General features: G+C 43.2%; 1 long non-coding RNA gene across 1 annotated transcript in view; it reads left to right on the forward strand.

The window, feature by feature from the left end:
- The first annotated feature begins 278 nt into the window (after window positions 1-278).
- Window positions 279-27,373, forward strand: part of LOC123335031 — a 51,426-nt gene continuing 24,331 nt past the window's right edge. The window contains exon 1 of the long non-coding RNA XR_006553272.1: window positions 279-466. This is a non-coding gene — a long non-coding RNA (uncharacterized LOC123335031). The remainder of the gene's footprint in view (window positions 467-27,373) is intronic.

Consider the following 27,373-nt stretch of genomic DNA (forward strand, 5'->3'; position numbering starts at 1 on the left):
CAAGCTATATGTCCCTCAGCAGAGGAATGGATAAAGGAGATGTACTACATATACACAATGGAATATTACTTAGCCATAAAAAGGAACACAATTGTGCCACTTGCAGAGACATGGTTCCCTCAATTTGCTTTTTATTCAAAGGCCCAAACTGCCGAGGCTCGCCCCTCACTGAGGCTCTGCTTTGCTTTAGATAGTTGGCTGAGATTGTCCCAGCTGAGCACCGCATGGAATACACAGATGAGGAGATGGAGACAGTCAGAGCCGGGATTGAGTACAGGTGTGTATCGGCTGCCTGACTTTGCAGCTGCTGCTTCACGTGGGCTGAGCTAAGCGCAGCCACGCCCACCACACGGGACGCTACTCCGTGGCTGTAGCTGCCAAAGCGTGGGCAGAGGGCTGGAATTGGGCAATGGAGAGACTGACCTGGTGGCCCCTGGAGCTGAGTTCCCATACTGGCGGCACTTTGGTAAGAAGGCCCCCAGGACCCCCTGTTTTTTTTTGATACTCTAACGTCTTTTCACTGAGTTTCCTTTAGTCCGATTCTGTTATCTGTAATCCAAAGAACCTCTGCTAGTGGAGGAGCAGACTTTCAGAGCTGGAAAGGGCCTGGAACGTCGTCCTTCTCACTGTGTGGCCTGGTTGAGCCTGGCAGGGCCCTGCAAGGATCCCTGATGCCCACAGACTATAGGATCACTCGTGCCCTTCCCCACCATCTGGGTATAACCACCCTCCCCCAGCCTTCCCAAAGGACTCAATGTCCTTTGGAGAGGCTATACAGGCCCCATCTTCTACATGTCAAAGGCTTTAAGAAATTGTGCCATAAATATTTAAAATATTTCTCCTCTTCTATTCCACCCCTTATCTTCTCTACCTTTAACTTCCACTGGCTACAAGTGTATTATTAAGGTAAGATAAATCTTTTCTTTACGAATTGTTGCAAATTCCAACTTTGTGGCATCATCATAATAGCTAATATTTTTGTACTAACAGCTTAGAAGTCAGGATTACTAAATGTGTGTTAAGTGCTTCATGAAGTTTGGTTTGTTTATTTTAATCCTCTCAAAAATTTTATTGTGGTGTAGTTATTATTACTCTCTATTTCACAGATGAAGAAATTGAGGGTTTGAAAGGTTCTAAATGAATAAGGTTGTATTTCAGAACTGCTTAAATAGTGATGGCAGAATCAAATTGTGAAACATCTCTATTTTTTCCTTCTATCATCATCTGTCCTAGCGTGATTAGATTTACTAGTTTTCTGTGAGTATGGTTTCAGTGTGTTTGCCCTCTGATGCCCTCTTGCAACACCTACCGTCTTTCTTGGGTTTCTCTTACCTTGGGCGTGGGGTATCTCTTCACGGCTGCCCCAGCAAAGCACAGCCATTGCTCCTTACCTTGGACGAGGGGTATCTCCTTACCGCCACCCTTCCTGACCTTCAACGTGGGATAGCTCCTCTAGGCCCTCCTGCGCCCGCGCAGCCATGGCTCCTTGGATGTGGGGTTGGTCCTCCCGGCCATCGCCCCTGGCCTCGGCGTTGCAGCCAAAGATGGAGAAGCTCTATACAGTCAGCAAAAACAAGACCAGGAGCTGACTGTGGCTCAGACCATGAACCCCTTAATGCCAAATTCAGACTTAAATTGAAGAAAGTAGGGAAAACCACTAGACCATTCAGGTATGACCTAAATCAAATCCCTTATGATTATACAGTGGAAGTGAGAAATAGATTTAAGGGCCTAGATCTGATAGATAGAGTGCCTGATGAACTATGGAATGAGGTTCGTGACATTGTACAGGAGACAGGGATCAAGACCATTCCCATGGAAAAGAAATGCAAAAAAGCAAAATGGCTGTCTGGGGAGGCCTTACAAATAGCTGTGAAAAGAAGAGAAGCGAAAAGCAAAGGAGAAAAGGAAAGATATAAGCATCTGAATGCAGAGTTCCAAAGAATAGCAAGAAGAGATAAGAAAGCCTTCCTCAGCGATCAATGCAAAGAAATAGAGGAAAACAACAGAATGGGAAAGACTAGAGATCTCTTCAAGAAAATCAGAGGTACCAAGGGAACATTTCATGCAAAGATGGGCTCGATAAAGGACAGAAATGGTATGGACCTAACAGAAGCAGAAGATATTAAGAAGAGATGGCAAGAATACACAGAAGAACTGTACAAAAAAGATCTTCACGACCCAGATAATCACCATGGTGTGATCACTGACCTAGAGCCAGACATCCTGGAATGTGAAGTCAAGTGGACCTTAGAAAGCATCACTACGAACAAAGCTAGTGGAGGTGATAGAATTCCAGTTGAGCTATTACAAATCCTGAAAGATGATGTTGTGAAAGTGCTGCACACAATATGTCAGCAAATTTGGAAAACTCAGCAGTGGCCACAGGACTCGGAAAGGTCAGTTTTCATTCCAATCCCAAAGAAAGGCAATGCCAAAGAATGCTCAAACTACCACACAATTGCACTCATCTCACACGCTAGTAAAGTAATGCTCAAAATTCTCCAAACCAGGCTTCAGCAATGTGTGAACCGTGAACTTCCTGATGTTCAAGCTGGTTTTAGAAAGGGCAGAGGAACCAGAGATCAAATTTCCAACATCCGCTAGATCATGGAAAAAGCAAGAGAGTTCCAGAAAGCCATCTATTTCTGTTTTATTGACTATGCCAAAGCCTTTGACTGTGAGGACAATAAACTGTGGAAAATTCTGAAAGAGATGGAAATACCGGACGACCTGACCTGCCTCTTGAGAAATTTATATGCAGGTCAGGAAGCAACAGTTAGAACTGGACATGGAACAACAGACTGGTTCCAAATAGGAAAAGGAGTTCGTCAAGGCTGTATATTGTCACCCTGTTTATTTAACTTATATGCAGAGTACATCATGAGAAACACTGGAATGGAAGAAACACAAGCTGGAATCAAGATTGCTGGGAGAAATATCAATAACCTCAAATATGCAGATGACACCACCCTTATGGCAGAAGGTGAAGAGGAACTCAAAAGCCTCTTGATGAAAGTGAAAGTGGAGAGTGAAAAAGTTGGCTTAAAGCTCAACATTCAGAAAACGAAAATCATGGCATCTGGTCCCACAACGTCATGGGAAATAGATGGGGAAACAGTGGAAACAGTGTCAGACTTTATTTTTCTGGGCTCCAAAATCACTGCAGATGGAGACTGCAGCCATGAAATTAAAAGACGCTTACTCCTTGGAAGGAAAGTTATAACCAGCCTAGATAGCATATTCAGAAGCAGAGACATTACTGTGCCAACAAAGGTCCATCTAGTCAAGGCTATGGTTTTTCCTGTGGTCATGTATGGATGTGAGAGTTGGACTGTGAAGAAGGCTGAGCGCCAAAGAATTGATGCTTTTGACCTGTGGTGTTGGAGAAGACTCTTGAGAGTCCCTTGGACTGCAAGGAGATCCAACCAGTCCATTCTGAAGGAGATCAGCCCTGGGATTTCTTTGGAGGGAATGATGCTGAAGCTGAAACTCCAGTACTTTGGCCACCTCATGCGAAGAGTTGACTCATTGGAAAAGACTCTGATGCTGGGAGGGATTGGGGGCAGGAGGAGAAGGGGACAACAGAGGATGAGATGGCTGGATGGCATCACTGACTCGATGGATGTGAGTCTGAGTGAACTCCGGGAGTTGGTGATGGACAGGGAGGCCTGGCGTGCTGCAATTCATGGGGTCGCAAAGAGTCGGACACGACTGAGCAACTGACCTGATCTGATCTGATCATCATCTGTGCCATTATTTTGCACATTAGAAAAAAAACCACAAAGTGCTGAGAGGTTCAGAGTAATGTCGATGCTGCAAGAAATTTGGATGCAAAGTGAGGGAACACAGCTTTTTGTGTTTGAAAGCCAGGGAAGACTGTTTTAAGAAGCGGCACCTGGGAGGGGTGGTGTGTTATATTTTCCAAAGAAGGCTGCAATAATTCTCCCATCTTATGTGTTTTTCTAGAGTCTTAATATTCTCCATCAAGAGGTAGAGTCTGTGTCCCCTCCCCTTGAACACTGGTGGGTCTTTGTGACTATGTAGACAGAGTACAGAGCAAGTGATGGTCTGTGACTTTTTTTTTTTTTTTAAATAATGTTAGTGTCTTTATGAACCAGGACTTTTTTTGGGGGGGATTTATTTATTTATTTTCGGCACAGACTTTAGTTGTGACTGTGGGGGTGGGGTGGGCTACTCTTCCTTCAGTGAGCGGGCTTCTCATTGCAGTGGCTTCTCTTGTCGCTGAACACAGGCTGTAGGCACATGGGCTTCAGGAGTTGCAGCTCCCGTTGCTCAGGGATTGTGGCTCATGGGCTCTAGAGAACTGACTCAGTAGTTGTGGCACTAGGAGCTTAGTTCCTCTGTGGCATGTGGGAACTGCCCAGACCAGGGATCATACCCATGACCCCTGCTTTGGCAGGCAGATTCTCAACCACTAGACCACCAGGAAAGCCCCTGGTCTAAGTGACTTCTTAAGGCTAAGTCATAAAAATGTCATCCTATCATATGTTCTTAATATGTTCACTCTCCCTACCCAATTGCTATGCTGCTAGGAAGCCCAGCCAACTCAGAGAGGGGAAGTGAGTCCCTGTCTCTGCGGAAGTATAGCAGAGGCGTAGGGGAAGTATAGCCCTAGCTGAGTGCTAAGTCAATGGTCACACCAGTTTTCTAGCAGCGTGAATGAGCTATCTTGAAAGTGGGTCCTTTAGTCCCTACTTGGGCTACCCCAGCTGACGCCACATGGAGCACAGGTGAGTCATCTCCCGAGGGAATAAATGACTCTTGTTTTGGAACTCTAAGTTTTGGAGGAGTTTGTTAAATGACAGTGGATTAATGGCAGAAAAGAGGCTTTGAAAGATGGATATCTTTGCAAACAAGATTCTAAAGGTGCTATGCTGATTATTGGCGATTGCTACTGCTGCGGTGGTGGTGGTGCTAATGGTAGTAATAATAATAATAATAATGATAATGATATTACTGTTAGTAATGGTAGCAGTAGGTAAGTCTCACTAAGTTTTTTTCTGTGCTAGCTCATGCTAATTGCTTTAAACTATATCTCATTTAATTCTAATGATGATTCAATGAAGTAGGTACTGCTGCTGCTGCTGCTAAGTCAGTCCAGTCGTGTCTGACTCTCTGTGACCCCATAGACGGCAGCCCACCAGGCTCCCCCGTCCCTGGGATTCTCCAGGCAAGAACACTGGAGTGGGTGAAGTAGTTACTAGTACCCTCATTTTACGGACAGGAGTCTGGGTATTAGAGAATTTGAGTTTTCTTTAAGGTCATTTCGTACGTTCTAAGGGATGCTTCCAGAAGATTCATCCCCTTATCCAGGCAGGGCTCATGTGGCCCTTTCAAGGAAAACCATGCTTGTAATCAGATTCACACTAAATTGAGAATGACTAGTAGCTAGCTAGCATTCTTTCACAAATCTGTTTATATTTTCAAAGTGGGATGCCCATTAATCAAAATGAATAGCTCTTCCATGGAGCATGTCTACAGAGCCATCTGGGGGCAGAAGACTTCCTTATAGCACTTATTGGGGCTTCGCTGGTGGCTCAGACAGTAAGGAATCTGCCTGCAATGCAGGAAACCTGGGTTTGATCCCAGGATCAGGAACATTCCCTGAAGCTCTGCACTCCAATATGCTTGCTTGGAGAATCCCATGGACAGAGGAACCTGGCAAGGCTCCATGGGGTCACAAAGAGCTGGACACGACTGAGCGACTAACACTTCTGTTTAGCACTTGTGAAGTTATTGTGTCTTAGACAAAGGGCAAAAATCCAGCTGACATGGTCATGACAGCTGAGCAGACTGATGTCATTCCCTCTAAGCTCTGTCCCATCCTGAGTGGCAACTTAATTGTGTTATGACCCTTTTGGGGCTCAGGAGGTCACCCCCAAATATGTTCCAATGGCATATTGATTATTTTGAATTAAACTTAAGAAATGGCCAACACAAGAGGGATAGTCTGACCCTCTTCTCTGTTTCCCTGGAAGCAGGAGCTAAATCTCATGCATGTGGAGGTAGAAGAACACCCTTATAAGCAGAAATGGGGAATTCAGGCTGAGAAGCCTGTGTAAACAAACCTTGTTACTTCTTTAATTTGCTACCTCAAGTCCAAACTTTGTTTAGATTTTTCACTAAGTGAACCTCTAAAACCTAAGTTTCTTTGTCCTGTTGATTCCTCACAAATTCATTGTTTGTCTAAAAAGTAAAAAAAGCCGCTTGTTTTGGCCACTGTAAAAATTTACTGGCGGCATCTGATCTTAGTTGCAGCGTGTGGGATCTTTCGTTGTGGTGCACAGGCTCAGTAGTTATGGCTCATGGGCTTAAATCCCCCCTAGCATGTGGAGCCTTGAGGCTTCCCTGGTCGCTCAGATGGTAAAGAATCTGCCTGCAATGCAGGGGGTTTGACCCCTGGGTTGGGATGATCCCCTGGAGGAGGACCTGGCAACCCAATCCAATATTCTTGCCTGAGAATACCATGGGACAGAGGAGCCTGGCGGGCCACGGTCCATGGGGTTGCAAAGAGTCGGACATGACTGAAGTGACTAAGCACCCCTGCATTGGAAATAGGATTCTTAACCACTGGACTACCAGGGAAGTCCCTGGCCATTTTTAAAGTCCCATTTCTATGAGACTTCTGTGTGCACAATTAAAATTTTTTTTAAATTTCTCCTGTCAATCTATATATTGTTAACTTTAGTAATAGTGCAGCCACAAGAACTCAAAAGGGGTAAAGGGAGACTGTTCCCCTCCCTGAAAACCCCTAATTTACCCATGGGGAAACTGCAGCTCAGAGAAGTTGCTAGCTTGCCCTGGATCACACAGAACCAAGACGCAAGACTCTGGGTCTCCTGACTTCCGAAGATGGGTCCAGTCTGAAACTTGACTCTTTCTGTATCCCCTACACCACATGAAAGAGTCAGGGAGGTGGATGATAAAAAAACCGCCGCTGGCAGAAGGAAAGCAGTGATCTGAATACCTAAGGGAAATCCAAAACAGTGGAGAGAAGAAAGCAAACATTAAAACACCCATGGATAGGAAAAATATAGGGGAAAAAAAAATCAAGCCATTTGGAAGTGCTCATGAGTTGCTGCAGTGGATAATTTAATAAGCCGTCTGTTCAGATCCGTATTGCTTCCCTGATCTCAGCAGGGTGCTGTATGGAAGCTCCTACATAGTAATTACAAAGAATGATCTTTCCCCCTGTCTGGGATCTTAGCCTGTGATCTGGGGAGCTGGAGCCGTTAAGCTGTTTTTCTTGGGAGGCAGAGTTTGGAGGAGTGTGTGTGAGCCCTTGTGTGTTTGTATGTGTGTTGCAGCAGTAAGGGACTGAGTCTGGAATGGTCTGGAAACTCTCTTTGTAGCAATACTTTTTCTGCTGCTTCCTGGGGCCTGGTGCCAGGGTAAACTGCCAACCTTGTACCTGATCAATTCTTTCCAGGCTGCGGCCTCAGGATTCAGTTCCCTGCTATGCCTCAGTAAACGTATCAAATGAATCCTTCCTTAAGCTGATGTGGCTCCCACTCAGTTAAGAACATTCATTCATTCAACAGGTAATTATTGAAAACCTGTAAGTACCAGGCCCTGTTCTAAGAGCATTCCTGCTCTTGTGGAACGTGTTTTAGTAGAGAAGATTGGTGGAAATCAAGAAAACATATATGAATTTCAGAGACTGATGAGAATAGTATGAGCTCATGTGTTTGGTTTGGGTGATAGGGGATCAGTTCTGAGGAGGTGACATTTGAGCTGAGACCTGAATGATGGAGGGGACTCAGGGTGGGAGGGGTGTGCAGACAGGGGGAACTGTGGATGCAAAGTCTCTGAGGTGGGAAACTGGCTTGTGTTTAAGGAACTGGAGAAAGTCACAGGGGATCATGGTAAAGATGAGACTGCTGCTGCTAAGTCGCTTGAGTCATGTCCGACTCTGTGCGACCCCAGAGACGGTAGCCCACCAGGCTCCCCCGTCCCTGGGATTCTCCAGGCAAGAATGCTGGAGTGGGTTGCCATTTCCTTCTCCAATGCATGAAAGTGAAAAGTGAAAGGGAAGTCGCTCAGTCGTGTCCGACTCTTAGCGATCCCATAGACTGCAGCCTACCAGGCTCCCCCACCCATGGGATTTTCCAGGCAAGAGTACTGGAGTGGGGTGCCATTGCCTTCTCCCAAGATGAGACTAACAGAAGCTAACAGAAGCTAAAATAATTCAGGACCCTAAAGGCCAGGGTGACCAGCTAGATAACATGATCTGATTTCTGTTTTGCTGTGACATCAAGTCTTTGGGTATTAGAGTTGGAGGGTGCTTTAAAGCTCAGAGCTGACTTTTCCAAGGTTCCGGGGCTGGTAAGTGATGGATGATTTAAACAGTCTGCTTTGTGCTTGGGATTTTCAGGCCCTCTGGAGGCAGAAGCTGAGTATATTGGGAAGCCTGGGGAGGTCTTCTTTTCTTTTATTGAGACATAATTGACATACAACATTGTGTGAGTTTAAGGTGTTGATTATACTGATCAGATGGCTCAAATGATAAAGAATCTGCCTACCAGGCAGGAGATGCAGGTTCAATCCCTGGGTCAGGAAGATCCTCTGGAGGAGGAAATGGCAACCCACTCCAGTATTCTTGCCTGGGGAATCCCCTGGACAGAGGAGCCTGGCACAACAGAGTCAGACACGACTGAGCAACTAAACAACACAACGTATTGATTTGAAAGGTTTTAATACTGCAACATGATTACCACTGTACCTTGGGCTAACACTCCTATCACAGCATATAGTTATCATTTAGTTTTTGTGGTAAGAACATTTAAGATCTAGTTTCTTAGCAGTTTTGAAGTATGTGACACAGTATTGTTAACTATAGTCATGACTATAACTATAGTCATGACTATAGTTACTACTCGGAGAAGGCAATGGCACCCCACTCCAGTGCTCTTGCCTGGAAAATTCTATGGACGGAGGAGCCTGGTGGGCTGCAGTCCATGGGGTCGCTAAGAGTCGGATACGACTGAGCGACTTCACTTTCACTTTCACTTTCCTGCATTGGAGAAGGAAATGGCAACCCACTCCAGTGTTCTGGCCTGGAGAATCCCAGGGACGGGGGAGCCTGGTGGGCTGCCGTCACTGGGGTCGCACAGAGTCGGACACGACTGAAGTGACTTAGCAGCAGCAGCATAGTCACTACTATAGTACATTAGTTTCCCAGGACGTATTCATCTTCTAACTGCAGATTTCCCCTTTGACCCATGTCTTCTCAGTTCTCCTACCTTCCAGTCCCTGGTGACCATCACTGTACTCTTTGTTTCTTGGAGTTTGGCTTTTTTAGATTCCACATACACATGAATTCATATTGTATTTGTCTTTCTCTATCTGATTTATTTCACTTGGCAGAATTTGCTCAAGCTCCATCCATATTGTTGCAAATGACAGGATTTCTTTCTTTTTTATGGCTGAATAATAATCCATTGTGTGTGTGTATCATATATATATATATGATACACATATATCATCTTTGTCTATCTGTTGATGGACACTTAGGGTTTTTCTATATCTTGCCTATTATGAATAATACTGCAATAACCATGTTTAAAGCAAACATCTTTTTGATATCCTGTTTTCATTTCCTTTGGATATATACCCAGAGATTGAGATTGTTAGATTATACGGTAGTTCTATTTTAATTTGTTTTGAGAAGCATCCATATTGTTTTACTTAGTGCCTGTGACATTTTACATTCTACCAACAATGCACAAAGCTTCTGATTTTTCCACATTCTCACCCACATTTGTTATCTTCTTTTTCTTGGTAATAGTCATCCTCACAGGTGAGAAGTGATGTCTCATTGCAGTTTTGGTTTGCATTTCCCTGATGATTAGTGATATTGAGGCTTTATTCTATTTATATGGTATACTAGTTATATTAGTTGACTTTCAGATGTTAAACCAACCTTGTATTTCCTGGGATAAAACCCACTTGGTTATGGTGAATAGTACTTTTTATATGTTGCTAGATTCAGTTTGCAAGTATTTTATTGAGGATCTTAATGTATCTATTCACAAAGTATATTGGTCTGTGATTTTCTTGTGATGTCTGACTGGTTGGACTTTAGAGACCTCATAGAGGAAGTTGGAAAGTGTCCTCTACTGTTTTTGTGTAGAGATTGTATAGATTGATATTAATTCTTTATATATTTTTAAGAGTTTACTAGTCAAGTCATCTGGGTCTGGGCTTTGTTGCTAAATTAGTTTAAGAATTACTAATGCAATCTATTTGTTATGTCTATTCTGATTATCAAATTTTTAAACCAGTTTCAATAATTTATGACTTTCTAGGTATTTGACCATTTTATTTAAGTGTATCTAATTCATTGGAATATAGTTTTCATTGTTGTCCCTTATTATCCTCATTATTTCTGTAAGGTCAGTAATTATTTTCTTTCATTGCTAATTTAAGTAATATGAGTCTTTTCCCCTTTAGTCTGACTAGCTAAAAGTTTGCCAACTTTATTGATCCTTTCAAAGAGCCAGTTTTTGGTTACATTGTCTTTTCTCCATTGTTTTCCTAATCCATATTTCAGTTGTTTCAGCTCTGAACTTTGTTGTTTCCTGCCTTCTGCTTGCTTTAGGCTTGGTTTGCTTGTCTTTTTCTAGTTTCTTAAAGTGGAAAATTAGTGTATTGATTTGGGGTCTTTATTATTTTTTAATATAGGCATTTATAGCTATAAATTTGCTTCTAAACTTCCTTTTTCTGCATCCTGTAAGTTTTGCTATGTTGCATTTTTTATTTTATTTTATTTTATTTTTTTTTAAATTTTATTTTATTTTTAAACTTTACATAACTGTATTAGTTTTGCCAAATATCAAAATGAATCCACCACAGGTATACATGTGTTCCCCGTCCCGAACCCTCCTCCCTCCTCCCTCCCCATTCCATCCCTCTGGGTCGTCCCAGTGCACCAGCCCCAAGCATCCAGTATCGTGCATCGAACCTGGACTGGTGACTCATTTCATACATGATATTTTACATGTTTCAATGCCATTCTCCCAAATCTTCCCACCCTCTCCCTCTCCCACAGAGTCCATAAGACTGTTCTATACATCAGTGTCTCTTTTGCTGTCTCGTACACAGGGTTATTGTTACCATCTTTCTAAATTCCATATATATGCGTTAGTATACTGTAGTGGTGTTTCTCTTTCTGGCTTACTTCACTCTGTATAATAGGCTCCAGTTTCATCCACCTCATTAGAACTGATTCAAATGTATTCTTTTTAATGGCTGAATAATACTCCATTGTGTATATGTACCATGGCTTTCTTATCCATTCATCTGCTGATGGACATCTAGGTTGCTTCCATGTCCTGGCTATTATAAACAGTGCTGCGATGAACATTGGGGTACTCGGGTCTCTTTCCCTTCTGGTTTCCTCAGTGTGTATGCCCAGCAGTGGGATTGCTGGATCATAAGGCAGGTCTATTTCCAGTTTTTTAAGGAATCTCCACGCTGTTCTCCATAGTGGCTGTACTAGTTTGCATTCCCACCAACAGTGGAAGAGGGTTCCCTTTTCTCCACACCCTCTCCAGCATTTATTACTTGTAGACTTTTGGATCGCAGCCATTCTGACTGGTGAGAAATGGTACCTCATAGTGGTTTTGATTTGCATTTCTCTGATAATGAGTGATGTTGAGCATCTTTTCATGTGTTTGTTAGCCATCTGTATGTCTTCTTTGGAGAAATGTCTATTTAGTTCTTTGGCCCATTTTTTGATTGGGTCATTTATTTTTCTGGAGTTGAGCTGTAGGAGTTGCTTGTATATTTGCGAGATTAGTTGTTTGTCAGTTGCTTCATTTGCTATTATCTTCTCCCATTCTGAAGGCTGTCTTTTCACCTTGCTAATAGTTTCCTTTGATGTGCAGAAGCTTTTAAGGTTAATTAGGTCCCATTTGTTTATTTTTGCTTTTATTTCCAATATTCTGGGAGGTGGGTCATAGAGGATCCTGCTGTGATGTATGTCAGAGAGTGTTTTGCCTATGTTCTCCTCTAGGAGTTTTATAGTTTCTGGTCTTACGTTTAGATCTTTAATCCATTTTGAGTTTATTTTTGTGTATGGTGTTAGAAAGTGTTCTAGTTTCATTCTTTTACAAGTGGTTGACCAGATTTCCCAGCACCACTTGTTAAAGAGATTGTCTTTAATCCATTGTATATTCTTGCCTCCTTTGTCAAAGATAAGGTGTCCATATGTTCGTGGATTTATCTCTGGGCTTTCTATTTTGTTCCATTGATCTATATTTCTGTCTTTGTGCCAGTACCATACTGTCTTGATAACTGTGGCTTTGTAGTAGAGCCTGAAGTCAGGTAGGTTGATTCCTCCAGTTCCATTCTTCTTTCTCAAGATCGCTTTGGCTATTCAAGGTTTTTTGTTTTTCCATACAAATTGTGAAATTATTTGTTCTAGCTCTGTGAAGAATGCTGTTAGTAGCTTGATAGGGATTGCATTGAATCTATAGATTGCTTTGGGTAGTATACTCATTTTCACTATATTGATTCTTCCAATCCATGAACATGGTATATTTCTCCATCTGTTAGTGTCCTCTTTGATTTCTTTCACCAGTGTTTTATAGTTTTCTATATATAGGTCTTTAGATTCTTTAGGTAGATATATTCCTAAGTATTTTATTCTTTCCGTTGCAATGGTGAATGGAATTGTTTCCTTAATTTCTCTTTCTGTTTTCTCATTATTAGTGTATAGGAATGCAAGGGATTTCTGTGTGTTGATTTTATATCCTGCAACTTTACTATAGTCATTGATTAGTTCTAGTAATTTTCTGGTGGAGTCTTTAGGGTTTTCTATGTAGAGGATCATGTCATCTGCAAATAGTGAGAGCTTTACTTCTTCTTTTCCAATTTGGATTCCTTTTATTTCTTTTTCTGTTCTGATTGCTGTGGCCAAAACTTCCAAAACTATGTTGAATAGTAATGGTGAAAGTGGGCACCCTTGTCTTGTTCCTGACTTTAGAGGAAATGCTTTCAATTTTTCACCATTGAGGATAATGTTTGCTGTGGGTTTGTCATATATAGCTTTTATTATGTTGAGGTATGTTCCTTCTATTCCTGCTTTCTGGAGAGTTTTTATCATAAATGGATGTTGAATTTTGTCAAAGGCTTTCTCTGCATCTATTGATATAATCATATGGTTTTTATTTTTCAATTTGTTAATGTGGTGTATTACATTGATTGATTTGCGGATATTGAAGAATCCTTGCATCCCTGGGATAAAGCCCACTTGGTCATGGTGTATGATCTTTTTAATGTGTTGTTGGATTCTGATTGCTAGAATTTTGTTAAGGATTTTTGCATCTATGTTCATCAGTGATATTGGCCTGTAGTTTTCTTTTTTTGTGGGATCTTTGTCAGGTTTTGGTATTAGGGTGATGGTGGCCTCATAGAATGAGTTTGGAAGTTTACCATCCTCTGCAATTTTCTGGAAGAGTTTGAGCAGGATAGGTGTTAGCTCTTCTCTAAATTTTTGGTAGAATTCAGCTGTGAAGCCGTCTGGACCTGGGCTTTTGTTTGCCGGAAGATTTTTTATTACAGTTTCAATTTCCGTGCTTGTGATGGGTCTGTTTAAGATTTTCTTTCTTCCTGGTCGAGTTTTGGAAAGTTGTACTTTTCTAAGAATTTGTCCATTTCTTCCACGTTGTCCATTTTATTGGCATATAATTGTTGATAGTAGTCTCTTATGATCCTTTGTATTTCTGTGTTGTCTGTTGTGATCTCTCCATTTTCATTTCGAATTTTATTGATTTGATTTTTCTCCCTTTGTTTCTTGATGAGTCTGGCTAATGGTTTGTCAATTTTATTTATCCTTTCAAAGAACCAGCTTTTGGTTTTGTTGATTTTTGCTATGGTCTCTTTTGTTTCTTTTGCATTTATTTCTGCCCTAATTTTTAAGATTTCTTTCCTTCTACTAACCCTGGGGTTCTTCATTTCTTCCTTTTCTAGTTGCTTTAGGTGTAGAGTTAGGTTATTTATTTGACTTTTTCTTGTTTCTTGAGGTGTGCCTGTATTGCTATGAACTTTCCCCTTAGGACTGCTTTTACCGTGTCCCACAGGTTTTGGGTTGTTGTGTTTTCATTTTCATTCGTTTCTATGCAAATTTTGATTTCTTTTTTGATTTCTTCTGTGATTTGTTGGTTATTCAGCAGCGTGTTGTTCAGCCTCCATATGTTGGAATTTTTAATAGTTTTTCTCCTGTAATTGAGATCTAATCTTACTGCATTGTGGTCAGAAAAGATGCTTGGAATGATTTCTATTTTTTTGAATTTACCAAGGCTAGCTTTATGGCCCAGGATGTGATCTATCCTGGAGAAGGTTCCATGTGCACTTGAGAAGAAGGTGAAATTCATTGTTTTAGGATGAAATGTCCTATAGATATCAATTAGGTCTAACTGGTCTATTGTATCGTTTAAAGTTTGTGTTTCCTTGTTAATTTTCTGTTTAGTTGATCTGTCCATAGGTGTGAGTGGGGTATTAAAGTCTCCCACTATTATTGTGTTATTGTTAATTTCTTCTTTCATACTTGTTAGCATTTGTCTTACATACTGCGGTGCTCCCGTGTTGGGTGCATATATATTTATAATTGTTATATCTTCTTCTTGGATTGATCCTTTGATCATTATGTAGTGACCATCTTTGTCTCTTTTCACAGTCTTTGTTTTAAAGTCTATTTTATGTGATATGAGTATTGCTACTCCTGCTTTCTTTTAGTCCCTATTTGCATGGAAAAACTTTTTCCAGCCCTTCACTTTCAGTCTGTATGTGTCCCCTGTTTTGAGGTGGGTCTCTTGTAGACAACATATGTAGTGGTCTTGTTTTTGTATCCATTCAGCCAGTCTTTGTCTTTTGGTTGGGGCATTCAACCCATTTACGTTTAAGGTAATTACTGATAAGTATGACCCCGTTGCCATTTACTTTATTGTTTTGGGTTCGAATTTATACACAATTTTTGTGTTTCCTGTCTAGAGAATATCCTTTAGTATTTGTTGGAGAGCTGGTTTGGTGGTGCAGAATTCTCTCAGCTTTTGCTTGTCTGAAAAGCTTTTGATTTCTCCTTCATACTTGAATGAGATCCTTGCTGGGTACAATAATCTGGGCTGTAGGTTATTTTCTTTCATCATTTTAAGTATGTCTTGCCATTCCCTCCTGGCTTGAAGAGTTTCTATTGAAAGATCAGCTGTTATCCTTATGGGTATTCCCTTGTGTGTTATTTGTTGTTTTTCCCTTGCTGCTTTTAATATTTGTTCTTTGTGTTTGATCTTTGTTAATTTGATTACTATGTGTCTTGGGGTGTTTCGCCTTGGGTTTATCCTGTTTGGGACTCTCTGGGTTTCTTGGACTTGGGTGATTATTTCCTTCCCCATTTTAGGGAAGTTTTCAACTATTATCTCCTCAAGTATTTTCTCATGGTCTTTCTTTTTGTCTTCTTCTTCTGGGACCCCTATGATTCGAATGTTGTAGCGTTTAATATTGTCCTGGAGGTCTCTGAGATTGTCCTCATTTCTTTTAATTCGTTTTTCTTTTATCCTCTCTGATTCATTTATTTCTACCACTCTATCTTCTAATTCACTAATCCTATCTTCTGCCTCTGTTATTCTACTATTTGTTGCCTCCAGAGTGTTTTTAATTTCACTTATTGCATTATTCATCATATATTGACTCTTTTTTATTTCTTCTAAGTCCTTGTTAAACCTTTCTTGCATCTTCTCAATCCTTGCCTCCAGGCTATTTATCTGTGATTCCATTTTAATTTCAAGATTTTGGATCAATTTCACTATCATTATTCGGAATTCTTTATCAGGTAGATTCCCTATCTCTTCCTCTTTTGTTTGGTTTGGTGGGCATTTATCCTGTTCCTTTATCTGCTGGCTATTCCTCTGTCTCTTCATCTTGTTTAAATTGCTGAGTTTGGGGTGTCCTTTCTGTATTCTGGCAGTTTGTGGAGTTCTCTTTATTGTGGCGTTTCCTCGCTGTGTGTGGGTTTGTACAGGTGGCTTGTCAAGGTTTCCTGGTTAGGGAAGCTTGTGTCGATGTTCTGGTGGATGGAGCTGTATTTCTTCTCTCTGGAGTGTAATGAAATGTCCAGTAATGAGTTATGAGATGTCTATGGTTTTGGGGTGACTTTGGGCAGCCTGTATCTTGAAGCTCAGGGCTGTGTTCCTTTGTTGCTGGAGAATTTGCTTGTTATGTCTTTCCCTGGAACTTGTTGGCCCTTGTGTGGTGCTTGGTTTCAGTGTCGGTATGGAAGCGTTTGATGAGCTCCTGTCAATTAATGTTCCTTGGAGTCAGGAGTTCCCTGGAGTCAGGGTTTGGACTTAAGCCTCCTACTTCCAGTTATCGGTCTTAATTTTACAGTAGTTTCAAAACTTCTCCTTCTATACAGCACCACTGATAAAACATCTACGTTAAAGATGAAAAGTTTCTCTACTGTGAGGGTCACTCAGAGAGGTTCACAGCGTTACATGGAGAAGAGAAGAGGGAGGAGGGAGTTAGAGGTGACCCAAATGAGATGAGGTGGAATCAATAGTGGAGAGAGTGGGCTAGCCAGTAGTCACTTCCTTATGTGCACTCCACAACTGGACCGCTCAGAGATGTTCACGGAGTTATACAGAGAAGAGAAGAAGGAGGCAGGAGACAGAGGTGGCCAGAAGGATAAAAGGGGGAAATGAAAAGGAGGGAGACAGATCCAGCCAGTAATCAGTTCCTTAAGTGTTCTCCACCATCTGGAACACACAGAAATTCACAGAGTTGGGTAGAGTAGAGAGGGGTTAGGGAGGAGATACAGGTGACCTGGTGGAGAAAATGGAGAGTCCAAAGGGAGAGAGAGCAGTCAAGCCAGTAATCTCGTACACTAGTGAAAAATGGGTCCTGAAGTTTGGGTTCTTAAAGGTAGAAAATTGGTAACAAATACATAAAAGCAAAAATTAGAAATCTAGAGTAGAGTTTGGAATTTCAAAAATGCGATGTTAATGAAAAGAAGAAGGAAAAGAAAGAGAGAAAAAACGAACAAAGAAAAACAAACAAGGTCGTTAAAATTATAAAGAAACTACAGGTACAAAATTGATAACTAATACCAAAAAGCAAAAATTAAAAATCTAGAGTAGAGTTTGGAATTTCAAAAATACAACGTTAAAAAAAAAAAAAAAAAAGAAGAAGAAGAAAAATAAAAAGAGAAAACAAACCAACAAAAACAATGTCGCAAAAATTATAAAGAAAATACAGGTACAAAATTGATATTAAATACCAAAAAGCATAAATTAAAAATCTTGAGTAGAGTTTGGAATTGCAGATATACGATGTTATATAAAAGAAGAAGAGAAAGAAACAGAGGGGAAAAAAAGTCACAGAAATTATGAAAAAAACTATAGGTACAAAATTGATAACATATACCAAAAGGCTAAAATTAAAAATCTAGAGTAGAGTTTGGAATTTCAAAAATACAATGTTAAAGAAAAGAAGAAAAAGAAAAAAAGAAAAAAAAAAAACACGGTCAAAAAATTATAAAATATATATATGAAGTTTGCTGAAGAAGAAAAAAAAATAGGGTCTTTTTTTTTTTTTTGCAAAGTAATAGTTATAAAAGTAAAAATTAAAGGATAATAGAGCACTTAAAAAAATTTTTTTTAATTAAAAAAAAAAGAAAGAAAGATTGATCGTAAAAATAGTAAAAATATATCTAGGTCTTTCTCTGGTTTTGTTGTGAGTATTGTGGGTTCAGTTCATTTTTGGCAGTTCCTTAGTCCGACTTATATTTCTCAAGATCTATAGGCCCCTTCCTATGTAATCCGTAGTAACCACAGGGTTTTAATCTATGGCCTGTAGCTTCCAAGGCGTTTCCCTCTGTTATAGCTTCTTCTGTTTGCTGGTCTCTTCAGTGTCTGGTTCCCGCCCTGACACAAAGGGGATGGTTGAGGACACTATTTTTTTTTTTTTTTTAATTTAGGCTCACTTGTTCAGCCGCGCTGTGGGGAGGGAGGGAGGGATGCTGCAAACAGATAACACTGGCGTGTGCTCGCAGTGCCTCAGCCACACTGGGTCTGCCCCCGCTCACGGCGCATGTAGCCTCCCTGCCCACACTGCTTGGGCTCTAGGTTGTTCCGCCGGGAACAATCAGAGGCCGGCCCTGGGCTGAGCTCCCAGGTCCAAGCTGCTCAGGTTCAGGCACTCGGGTAGTCCTCAGAGGCGCAGACTCGGTTGGGCCTGCGTTTTGTGCTCTTCCCAGATACGAGCAGCTCAGGTGATGAGGTGTTTGGCGGGCGCCAATGCTGCGACTTATCGCCTCCCCGCCACTCGGTTATCTGGGTGTAAAACCGGCGCACCTTCTCAGGCAGCTGTTGACCGTCCAGACCCCCAAGAAGTTTTAGTTAGCAAAGAAGCCTGCTTACAGTTTTATAGATAGTGTCTCTCTGGGGCTGCGATTGCCCCCTTCCGGCTCTGGCTGCCTGTCACCGGAGGGGGAAGGTCTGCAACCGGCTATCTCTGTTCAGTCCTTTGTTCTGTGCGCGGGCCTGGCGGTGTCTTAGGTTAGGGCTGGCTTTTCGCGTGGTAGATATCCCACAGTCTGGTTTGCTAGCCCAAATTATTTCGCTCAGATAGCGCTCAGGACATTTGGCCCGATTCTTACTCTAAGGGACACAGCCCGCGCCGCACTTCCCTGCCCAGCCCCCGCTTGCTAATGCCGTGTGCAGGCGTCTGTGCTGCTTCTCCGCTGGGGGAGTTACCGTAGGGCTCACAATCCGCGATTTTTAATTGTTTATTTTTTTTTTTTCTCCCTTTTATGTTGCCCTCTGTGCTTCCAAAGCTCGGCACAGATTCGGCAGTGAGAGGGTTTCCTGGTGTTTGGAAACTTCTCTCTTTTTAAGACTCCCTTCCCGGGACGGAACTCCGTCCCTCCCTCTTTTGTCTCTTTTTTTGTCTTTTATATTTTTTCCTACCTCCTTTCGAAGAGTTGGGCTGCTTTTCTGGGTGCCTGATGTCCTCTGCCGGCATTCAGAAGTTGTTTTGTGGAATTTACTCGACGTTTAAATGCTCTTTTGATGAATTTGTGGGGGAGAAAGTGTTCTCCCCGTCCTACTCCTCCGCCATCTTGGCTCCTCTCCCGTATGTTGCATTTTTAATGGAGCCTCCTGTGCAGTTGACTCTTTGTTGTCCACAAAGCTGCTGGCTGCTGGCCACCAGGACTCTGAGTGGGGAGGGACGAGGATGGGAATAGCCCCAAGTTGAAATACCACAGGCTCCACTCTTTTGCTGATGTTCAGTAGTCTCTCTCTTGGATAGTTGATTTTAAGCTTCCCTGCTGGCTCAGATGGTAATGAGTCTGCCTGGAATGAGGGAGAGCTGGGTTCACTCCCTGGGTCTGGAAGATCCCCTGGAGAAGGAAATGGCAATCCACGCCAGTATTCTTGCCTGGAGAATACCATGGACGGAGGAGCCTGGTAGGCTAGAGTCCATGGGGTCACAAAGAGTCGGACATGACTGAGCAGCGTCACTTTTGTGGCTTGGTTAGTTGTCAGAGTCTAAAGTGATTGATTTTCATTGTTTTGCCCATATTTTCATTGTTTTCGAGGGAATGAGAGTTCATTGTGATCCTTGCTCCTCTATGCTGGCCTTTGGTGACTTTTAACTGCTCTGACAACCCTTTGTGGTGGGTACGATCATGATGTGCTCTTGGTAGATGAGGAAACTGAGACTCAGAAAGATTCAGTAACTTCCTAATGAAGCCAAATGGGGCCTCTGTACCCCAGAGTGATTTAATTCTTAGAGACAGGGTTTTGGATGAAATAGAAAAGATTTATTGCTTTGCCATGCAAAGGAGGCCAAAGTGGGCTAAAACCCTTAAAACTGTGTCCTAAACTGGAACGGCTAGTGAGGGTTATAGTAACCCTCTCCTTCAGAGAGGAGGGTGCAATCAGCTCATGGACATTCTTCTGATTGGTTAGTGGTGAAGGTCTGACTGGTCTGTGGTCTTTGTGCTTGTGGGCAGCATACAGTTAACTTCTTCCACGTGGTGGGGGCTTCAGTCTCTGCAAAACAGCTCAAAGATATTGTTATGTGTATCCCTGAGGGGGATCCAGGACCCTCCCCAAAGGCAGCACTATTGTTTCTTCACTGCTCCTCACTTATTTCTGCATCCCCTCCCTTCCCTAATTAGGAACTGTTTGAACCTGCCCTTTGGAACTCAGGGAAGGTCTTGGAGGCTGAATAAAGCCTATTTGCTACAAATGGAAACAAAGGACACAGAAAGGCTTTTGTGCCCAGGAGCCCCACAGGATCCGATATCAGTAAGGCCATATAGCTAGTAAATGGTGAAGCCAGAATTTCAACTGTGTAACTAACCTCTTAGAACATTCTGTCCGGCCATTCCCTTTGCCATAGATGTCTTCCTTGGACAACTTCTTTGCCTCCTTCAAGTCTCCTTTCAAGTTTTACTACTTCTTGCACCCTAGCCTGCCTCCTCCCTCTGCTACATTTGTGCCCAATTTCCCCTTAGTCTCCTCTGCTACTTTCCCCCGGAAACATAGCATTTAGAAACATACTGTATCTGTACTGTGTTTATTATCTTTCCCCTCTTGCTAGAGGGTCAGTTCCATGGAGGCAGCCAGCCTTGTCTATTGATTTTCCTTGCCAGAGTCTGAAAGGTGGCCCAGCATATTTCAGGCTCTCAGTAAATGTTTTTGGATCTGACCCAGAGTCCCAGCTCTCAACTCTTAAGTTAGCAGCAGGGTTTTGTTGGGGGAAGTCTGTAATTTCCTCGGTTCTGTCTTGCCACAGCAAAGATTTGAAATGGCAGACCAGTGTTACAGTTCGGTTACAGCTCAGCTTTATTAAGCAACGGATAGTACACGCTTGAGGTGTGAGGGCGGGCCAACCCTAAAGGAGAGGCCTTAATCTGTCCTGGCTTCTTCCTTATATACAAATTGTCTCCTCCCCACCCTTGAGCCTGCCCTACATAAATTGGGCTAGCAAAGAAGGGGGCATGTTTGTTTCACCTGAAGTTCTCACTCCAGTCCGAGGATTCAGTCTGAGGATTTTCCTTTGTTTCATTTTCGCAGGCGTTTCCCTTTCTTTATCTTTCAGCCTCTGCCATTTTGGACTCCTTTATCCTATTCTAACTACCTAACATTCCCTCCTCAAGAGATGGAGGCCCAATTCTTTGGGAGTAGGGGCATCGAGGTCTCTCTGGCTGCTTCCTGCTGAGCTGGGATGACAAGGTGCATTGGGCCTCCCCCTCTTGCTAGTCTCAAGCCTCCTTATAGTGGTGTCTGTCTAAGGGTGAGTGATATTTTCCATGGTCGGGTGTAGTTTTATATATCCTTGTTGAACTGGCACTGCATGTTGTAGCTTGTTGACCTGGGCAGAGACCTAACAGGTTAGACAATTGATAATACATGGAGCAATCATAAACAGCATCAATATGGTGATAATCAGGGATTAGTTGGGGCATTAGCCAATTCCAAATTCCCCCTCGCCAGGAGAAGGATCCCCCAAAGAGAGATTGTAGCCACCCTGAGAACTCTCCAGCTTGTTCTTTGAGATCCTATAGGATCTGAATGTTTTTCTTGAGGACTGTGAGACTTTCTTTAACTTAGCTGGAGGTATTTATGCAGAAACAATATGTCTCATTCAAGATGGCTCAAGTCCCTCCTTGTTCAGGGATCAGAAGATCTGTCTCTTGTCTCTTTTGGAGTACAACCCATGCCAAGCTGTGTTGGCTCTTTAGAGCTATCCTGAGAAATCTTATCCCCAGAAACTTAATTCTGAGGGGTGTTCATTAGAATGGGACTCATTTGTAGTTCTGAATAGGTATCTGAGCTCTCCCAGGGGCTCACAGGTGTATTGAGTGTCCTCTTCTGTTTTCTTCCATGGCTTGACTCATGAGTAGTGAATCTAGGAGTTATGTCCTGGTACCTTGACTGCTGCGGGGGTAGAAAGTATTACAGGGTAGGGACCCTTCTGTGTGGGCTGGAGTTGAGCCTTTGGGGACCCATCTTTCTAGATTTTAATTAGGACTTGAGTCCCTGGAGCATATAATGGTGTCTCTTTAGAATTTTTTGGGTCCTGGTTGACACCCCACAAGCATATTTCTTGTTGAAATTGCCCAAAGGCCATGGTATAAGACCAGAGAGTCTGAACTGCTGGATCTAGGAAGAGGTCATTGACATAAACAAAAGGTCTCCCATATAGCATCTCATAAGAACTAAGACCAACCTGTTCCTTAGGGGCAATATGGGTGTGGAGGAGAGTTATTGGTAAAGCCTCCTTCCATCCCAGGGAGGACTCCTGGGTTATCTTTTTTTAATCACTGATTTTAAGAATTGGTTGGCTCTTTCTACTATTCCTGAAGACTGAGGCCTCCAGGCACAATGGAGGTAATAAATAATGCCCAGTGCTTTAGAGACCCCTTGGGTGATCTTAGAAGTAAACGATGTCCCATTGTCACTTTGTAATGACCTGGGCAGACCAAATCTCAGAATTATTTCATGGAACAGTTTTTTTTTTTGGCCACCTCCTCAGTCTCCTCAGTCCAAGTGGGAAAGCCTTTAATCCATCCTGTGAATGTATCTATCATGACTAGTAGGTATTTATACCCTTGAGAAACTGGCATCTGTGTGAAATCCATCTGCCAGTCCTCTCTTGGGTAGGTCCCACACCGTTGGACGGGCTGGGCCAGCTGGGGTCTTTGAGCTCTTTGGAGGTTAATTGGCAAGTGGGACAAGAGGACCACTTGCCTTATAGTTGTTTGGAGGCCTGTTCCTCTGAAGGACCTTTCTAGTAATCTTTTGGAGGGCCTTCTCCTCTAAATAAGTGGTGGCATGTAAGGAGTTAACCAACTTCCATTGGAGGTTCTCAAGCAGAAAAGAAGTCCCTCCTTTTGGAACCACCCCATATGATCTTCTTGAAAGCTCTAACTCTTAGCTTTAAGAGTCTCACCTTCAATATATGAAGGCGTTTAAGGCAAATTAGTCTGTGGAAGTAAGGTGGCAACCCCTATTAGGTCATTGTTCTGTAATGCTGCTCTCTTAGCTGCCTGATTGGGTCCCTTGTGCCACTTCCGTGCTCCCTTTATGGCGTCCTTTACAGTGGGAGACTGAAACCTCAGTGGGAAGATGGACTACCTCCAAGAGCCTGAGGATTTGATTACCATATTTGACTGGGGACCCTCAGGTGGTCAAGTGGCCTCTTTCTTTCCAAATAGCAGCATGTGCATGTAGCACCAGAAAGGCATACTTGGAGTCAGTGTAAATGGCTACTCTTTTTCCTTTCCCCAGCTCTAAAGCTTGAGTTAGGGCTATGAGCTCAGCCAATTGAGCTGAAGTAGCTGGTGTCAAAGATTTAGCCTCTGTGGTCTCAAAATTGAAGACTACTGCATATCTGGCTCTTCTTTTTCCATCCAAGACAAAGCTGCTTCCATCAGTGTACCAGATTTCCTGAGGATTGGTCAGAGGCTCTTCTGACAATCCTTCTCAGGGTTTTGTCCAATCGTCCAAAGTTTCTAGGCAAGAGTGAAAGGGGAGAGAGCCCTTGGGAGTAGGTAGGAAAGTAGCTGGGTTAAGAACCTCACAAGGGGATATAGTCAGGCCTGGATTTTCCATCAGTACTACTTGATATCTGAGCATCCTTTGATCAGAGATCCATAAATGGCCTCTCCCATTCAGGAGTTGTTTCACTTGGTGGCTGATTAAAATAGTTACTTTGCCCTCAAAAGAGAGTTTTGAAGCATCTTCTATAAGGACTGCAATCAGTTCAGTTCAGTTGCTCAGTCATGTCCGACTTTGTGACCCCATGAATCGCAACACGCCAGGCCTCCCTGTCCATCACCAACTCCCGGAGTTCACTTACACTCACATCCATCGAGTCAGTGATGCCATCCAGCCATCTCATCCTCTGTCGTCCCCTTCTCCTCTTGCCCCCAATCCCTCCCAGCATCAGAGTCTTTCCCAATGAGTCAACTTCAGCTTTAGCATCATTCCTTGCAAAGAAATCCCAGGGCTGATCTCCTTCAGAATGGACTGGTTGGATGTCCTTGCAGTCCAAGGGACTCTCAAGAGTCTTCTCCAACACCACAGTTCAAAAGCATCAATTCTTCGGCACTCAGCCTTCCTCACAGTCCAACTCTCACATCCATACATGACCACAGGAAAAACCATAGCCTTGACTAGACAGACCTTTGTTGGCAAAGTAATGTCTCTGCTTTTGAATATGCTATCTAGGTTGGACATCACTTTCCTTCCAAGGAGTAAGTGTCTTTTAATTTCATGGCTGCAGTCACCATCTATAGTGATTTTGGAGCCCAGAAAAATAAAGTCTGACACTGTTTCCACTGTTTCCCCATCTATTTCCCATGAAGTGATGGGACCAGATGCCATGATCTTCGTTTTCTGAATGTTGAGTTTTAAGCCAACTTTTTCACTCTCCTCTTTCACCTTCAAGAGGCTTTTGAGTTCCTCTTCACTTTCTGCCATAAGGGTGGTGCAATAACTGCAGGATTTCAAAGGCAGGGAGGCCAGCCTCAGGCAGTTGGGTAGAGCCTCTTGGATAAGTAAGCTACAGGCTGGGGCTCAGGTCTCAACCTTTGAGTTAACACTCCCAAGGCTATTCCTTCCTATTTTTGGACATAAAGTTGGAATTCTTTTTCCGGATCTAGCAATCTCAAGGCAGGTGCTTGAGTTAAGGCTTGTTTTAGTGTAACCTCTGCCTTCTTTTGGGCTTCCCTGGTGGCTCAGATGGTAAAGAGTCTGCCTGCAGTGAGGGAGACCTGGGTTCAATCCCTGGATCGGGAAGATCTCCTGGAGAAGGAAATGGCAACCCACTCCAGTATTCTTGTCTGGAAAATCCCGTGGATGGAGGAGCCTGGTCAGCTACAGTTCATGGGTTTGCAAAGAGTTGGACACAACTGAGTGACTTCACTTTCTTTCTTTCTTTCTGCCTTCTTTTGGGGAGTTCCCCACATCAATGGGATTGAATCATCTCATCCCTTCAAGCTTTCATATAAGGGCTGAGCAATTAGACCATAGTTGGCTATCCAGATTCTACAATACCCAGTTAGCTCCAGGAAAGCTTGCAATTGTTTTCAAGTTGTAGGGGAGGGCAACTGGAGGATTCCTTGTATTGGATCAGAGGACAGCCTCCTGGACCTGTGTGTAATCTGAACTACCAGGTAAATGACCTTTGTCTCAACCACTTGTGCCTTAGCATGGGGGACTTTATATCCCTTCTCTGCCAAAAAGTTTAGAACCTGAATTGAATGATGTTGGGCATTTTTCTCATCTAGAGAGCAAATTAGTAGGTCATCTACATATAGTAATATTTTCCCATTAGGTCCCAGGTCCAGATCTAGGAGATCCCAGCTAAAAGCCTGCCCAAACAGGTGGGGGCTATCTTTGAACCCCTGAGGAAATACTGTCCAAGTCATCTGTTGGTGTTTTTCTCCTGGAGCCTCCCATTCAAAGGCAAAAGGATATTGGGATTCTTTAGCCAGTGATATGCAAAAGAATGCATCTTTGAGATCCAGGACTATAAACCACTTGGCACTGGATGGGATTTCTCTCAAGATTACATAGGGATTGGGTACTGTGGGATGGAGGGGGACTACAGCTTCATTTATGATCTGGAGATCTTGAACCATTCTTCAGGTCTCATCCTTTTTCTTTACAGGGAGGATCGGGGTGTTACATGGTGAATGGGTGGGGACCAATAGCCCACAGGCAAGGAATTTATTTATTAGGGGCTGTAGTCCTTCCCGAGCTTCTCTTCTGAGGGAGTATTGTTTCTGGTTTGGAAACCGGGTGGGTTCTGGGAGGACAATGATGACTGGTTCAGTTTGGTGGGCTCATCCAGGAGTCCCCTGGTCCTACACCTGGGGCTTAATTTTGTCCTCCCATAGTTTTTGGTCCCTCCCTATTGGAGAGGGTGTAATGGGTTCCTCAGTAGTAACCAGAAGCTGTAGGGCTCTAGGGGCTGAAAAGCTTCCCATCACAAGGGTGGTCCCAGTTTAGTGAGTATATCTCTTCCCAATAAGGAAGTAGGACACTCAGGGACCACCAGAAACTGGTGGGAAAATATTTGTCTGTCCCAGCAGCAAAGAAGTGCTCCGGTGAATCTTTTTGTAATTGTTTTTCCTGTAGCACCCAAAATGGTACAGGTTTGGGAGGAGAAAGCTCCAAAGTAGGAGGTCAGGACAGAGTAGGTAGCTCCTGTGTCAACCAAGAAATTCTTGGACCTACCTGCCACATCCAGTTATACCCTTGGCTCCAGCCCCGTGATGGTTATCTGTGACAGGCAGGCTGGCTGGAGCGGGCTGCTTCAGTCCTCTTGAACCATCATGAGGGAAGGCTTGACACTTGACCTTGAGGCTCTTAAATCCCAAGGGCAGAGTGCCACTCAGTGTCCCAATTGATGGCATTTGTAGCAAGCCATTGTAGGAGACTTGTCATGGTTTGGATACTCTTTGTCCCAATGTCCCACTTGTCTACAGATTAAGTTTTTGCCTTGTGCCCTTGTCCTTCAAGGGCTTGGGGTTTGCCATAGGGCAGCCAGCATGTGGGCATGCCTTGTCTCTTTCCTTTTCTCCCTTTCCTGGGCCTTGGCCTCCCTCTCCTGTTCTCTGTTATAAAAGGTATTGGTGGCTGTCTGGACCATCTCATCTCAAGAGGCAGCAGGGTCCTGCTGCTGTAGCTGTTGTAACTTTCCTGATGTTTGATGCACATTGGGACAGGAATTTGTCCTTTAAAATCACCTGTCCCTTGTAAGAGTCTAAGTCCAGATTGCTAAACTTTTGGAGGGCCTCTTTTAGCCTTTACAGAAAGGCAGTGGGGTTTTTATTGGACTCCTGAGTTATTGCTGATACTGGGCACTATCCCACAACTCATAGGCTTCCTTCTATTTCCATGGGTGGACTTCCTTAGGGGTGAATCTTTCTGAAGCTTATCCTACCGAGTACTGTTGCAACCTGAGAGCCAGGCGTCCCTGGGTCAGTGTGCAGATCCGCAGGCAGGCTGAGGCATGACAGTCTCCTGGAGACTGAATCCCCAGGCCAGTTGAGGCAGGTCGGCCTCCCGAGAATTGGGTCCCTGGGCAGGTCGAGGCATGTTGACTTCCTGGACAGGTGGATCCCCAAGCAGGTTGAAGCATGACAACCTTCCAAGGACCAGATTCCTAGGCAGGTTGAGGCAGGTCGATTTCCTGGGACCCCAGGCTGGTGGATCCCCAAGCAGGCTGAGATGTGACAACCTCCCGAGGACCAGATCCCTAGGCAGGCTGAGGCAGGTTGACCTCCTGGGACCCCCCCAGGCTGGAGTTGGGTGTCGCCAAGGTCTCCAGC

Source organism: Bubalus bubalis, chromosome 9, assembly GCF_019923935.1.
Source record: "Bubalus bubalis isolate 160015118507 breed Murrah chromosome 9, NDDB_SH_1, whole genome shotgun sequence".
NCBI lineage: Eukaryota > Metazoa > Chordata > Mammalia > Artiodactyla > Bovidae > Bubalus > Bubalus bubalis.